The 3,643-nt window shown below is 34.0% G+C and overlaps 1 long non-coding RNA gene across 1 annotated transcript; it reads left to right on the top strand.

Moving 5' to 3' along the window:
- Window positions 1–891: 891 nt before the first annotated feature.
- On the top strand, window positions 892–3,371 carry LOC107798200 (uncharacterized). Its single transcript, XR_012700977.1, has 3 exons — window positions 892–1,240; window positions 2,033–2,368; window positions 2,895–3,371. It is a non-coding gene; the product is annotated as an uncharacterized LOC107798200 (long non-coding RNA).
- The last annotated feature ends 272 nt before the right edge of the window (window positions 3,372–3,643 follow it).

The following is a 3,643-nucleotide window of genomic DNA, read 5'->3' as shown; positions in this document are numbered from 1 at the left end:
GATGAATACTTTTTGTTTTTGGCATTTTGACCATCTATTTTTACGGGAACTTCATTTGAATGTTCGTTAAGGCAATATCTTTTTGATAAAGAATTGCATACTCTTACTCCTTTGACCCTATATTATTCTTTATACACACTTAACTTCTCTTTTTCTAAATATACATATTTTTTAATTTTTCAAGAAAACGAATCAAATGTTAATAATGACTAGCTAGAAATGCTTGGAGAGTTAACAAGAATCATTACGGATGGAAGGATGGGAAAACTTGAACTTCTAAGTTAAAAAGTTAAGCCAACGAGGTTTATAGTGGAGTGACGTGAATGGAAGTCCTTCACATAATAAGTGTATGCTCAATTGTCATCGACCTTTTTCCATTTTCTGTAATATAATAGTGGAAAAAACCTTAATAGGCGCATTGGAGCATAGTGTTTAATTATAACATGGTGGTTCATCTTTTTTCCGCACTATTCGTGGATCCATCAAACCCCAAAATAATAATTTTGTTTTTAAAAGAAAAGAACCTTAAAGGCATCCTTTTGGGGGGGGGGGGGGGGCAATGAAACGTAACTAATCTTACAATTCTATAGATGAAAAATTGTGTTGAATTTAGCTAAGGGAATGTCATTAATAATGATTATGTAAAGAGTAGTGAATTCTTTTGCAAGCATGGGCAATGAAACGTAACTAATCTTACTATTCTATAGATGAAAATTTGTGTTGAATTTAGCTAAGGGAATGTCATTAATAATGATTATGTAAAGAGTAGTGAATTCTATTGCAAGCATCAAGAGGGTCACCCTCTGTCTGTCTTCTTTGGACAAGAGGGCCAACACTTTTTCTTTCATTAAAGTTTGCTTCCTCAAATGTCCAAAGATAGTATAGTAGTAGTATTGATTAAGTTAGGCATCAGAATTGTGAACATCAAAGAACAGGGAAAGGAAAAGAAAAAACACAAAACAAAAATGTAGTATCTAATATTTTATCATACAACTTTGTCTCTATATTTTCTTTCTGCTGCTAAGCTTGATGCTGCAGTCTTCAATAATTCATTTGGAGTCATCTGTTTGGCTTTTTCTTCCAATCACACAATATGAACTCTCTGACATTATATTAACTCTTCCTGTTTCTCAGGATTAAATTTCACCCCTTCTCTCTGCAATTTTTCCTGCAAAAAAACAGATTGGTTCTTCACTTTCTAAATTGGGAAATCCTGAGATCCCTTTGATCCTTCTTCAAGGTGATAGTCTGAATTTTATCACATTTCTTGATTCTTCTATTCAACTTAAATATTCCCTTTGTTTTCCTTTTTTTTTATTTTCTGCAAACTTTCATGCTATCGTCTCAATATGGTTCTTTTCTTGGTATCAAAATTCAAAATTTTGCACTGTACCATTGTGTTAAGAGTGTTAAAAAATGGGAAATATTTTATGATGGAACTGATACATATACAGCATAAACAGGCCAAAGTGGATACCACTACTGGTACTTGATGATGTAGTGTAGATTGTTTGTGTTCGAAAGGAAAAAGGTATTCATAATTATGCTAAATACCTTCTCTGGGAATCATCATTTGGATATAGAAAGAAGGGAAAAGGAACAGAAGCTGATAATTATTTTCAGAAATGAATTAAACTTATTGAAATCTCTTGACTTCAAAGTTAAAAACTGATCTTTCTCTACTATAAATTGTGTACAGATATAAAGTTCTACATCCTCATGATAAAATGAGTAGCTTTTCTCTATAAAGTGTACAAAAAAGAAAATCCATTATAGGCTATAACATAAGCAGAGAAGTGCAGAGTACACGCGTTATTTCCATATTTTGTTAGGGCACTGATATGTTTAAAAACAATTTGCCACTACCGTCTACCTGTACAATTCAAACATTTGTAGCATGTTAGTTCTCTAGTTAGCATATCATATTAATTTGCTGTGAAAAGTTACTTACTGATGACATAAAAGACATTATATGCAATAGAGCTTAAATGATCTTCTGCTACTTAACAACTGCTCCATTTTTTCCCACCAGCACAAGCCTTAAGCTAGTAGTCAGAGATAGAGCCCTTTGACTCCATTTCTAGAGGTTTGATCAGTGAAGTAAGAGGTAATGAGTGAGTTTGGTTCAGAAAGTCCAAGGCCATGGAATATACACACAAGTTCAGAATCACAAGCACAAGGGAAGAATTTAGGGTCATCGGCGAATGCCATTTCATTTGGATTTGTAGCTACAGCTATTCTCATATCCATGTTTCTTATCATGGCTCTCTTTGAGCATCTCTTTAAGCCCACTTCTTCACCTGATCAAGATAGCGTAGAGAATTCCTTGGAATCAGGGCCACTTCAGAAACTTGCAAGTTCCCAAAGAGTAAGTTTCTCACTAGGAATTACTCTGTTTCATAAATGCCAATCCTATGTTATTACAAAAATGTCTTGAATTTTGTCTATTCAAATTTGCCAAGTTGCTTAGAGTAATTAAGCTGGCTTGTAGCATGATTAGAAATTGGAGTAAGTTGGCTGGCAACTTGGAGTTAGTCAGTTTTGAGACTTGGAATGAACTCAGGTCTATCATTCCAAGTTAATCAAGTCGCCAACTTGGTCTATAAATAGTGATCTTTTGTTCATTTTTTATCAATTATCATCATATATAAGTGAGATGTAAAGAGTATTCTTTCTTAAGAATGAGAATCAAGTGAATTGTGAAAACATATAAGTGCATGTAGTGCTAGTATACACACGTGTAAAATTCTAGGTCCTCTAGGATGAACTGAATACCTTGTAACTTGTAAGTAATACTGAACATGAAATACAGCAAGAAATTTCCCACAAGTAAATTAAAAAGATATGCTTCTGAAGTCGTATTATTTGACTGATTACTATATCATCTCTTTCAGGTATCAACAACATCATATGCATCGGATTACACTGTATTGATGCCAGGACAGCAATATCCAACCTTCATTGCCCAGCCTGCTCCACTGCCTTGTCCAAGGGAAGCAGTTTATTGGCCTTCCCATGAACATAGTTTTGCCTTCCCCTAAAGGACTATCATTGTTATTTCATACGAATGATCAAGTAGTCGTCGAATTCTTCATCCGATCAATGATGTAGCACGCTACTCTGATCGGAAAGGGAAGCCACAGAAGGAAAACTGAATTTTGCAATGTAGAGAAGCAAATGAATACAAGGAAAAATCTTTGATGTCAACAAAACTCCCCTAGGCTGAGCTTTAAAATTTAAGTTTGTTGTTTTGGGACTAAGTTATCTTGGAGTGTGGTCTGAACTGATACCATCTAGTGCTTTGCATAGTTATTGTAATTAAGCTTGTGCTATATCATTCTACTCCATGGCATGAAGCTTGTTCTATATAATTGAGATCCGCAGGTCAAATCCCTTTGAAATTAGGTAAAGTTTCATCTTTTGGAAAATTTAGATTTTTTTAGAATGAGCTAGTGTAATATCTTTGATATTTATGTAGTAGACATATCTAGATGTTCTAGAGTCTAATTAGAAGATAAGGTTAACTAGACAACATCTAGAACCATCCCTAGAGAAGTATAAATAGGGATAGCTTTAGGCATTTGTAACCAACCCAAAATCAAGAAAGCCTTTCTTTCCTATACAAGTTCTCTTATCTAAAATC

The sequence above is a fragment of the Nicotiana tabacum genome, chromosome 2 (assembly GCF_000715075.1).
Source record: "Nicotiana tabacum cultivar K326 chromosome 2, ASM71507v2, whole genome shotgun sequence".
Taxonomy (NCBI): Eukaryota; Viridiplantae; Streptophyta; class Magnoliopsida; order Solanales; family Solanaceae; genus Nicotiana; species Nicotiana tabacum.
The sequence above is the reverse complement of the archived record's forward strand: the minus strand, read 5'-3'. Positions and strand labels throughout refer to the sequence as shown.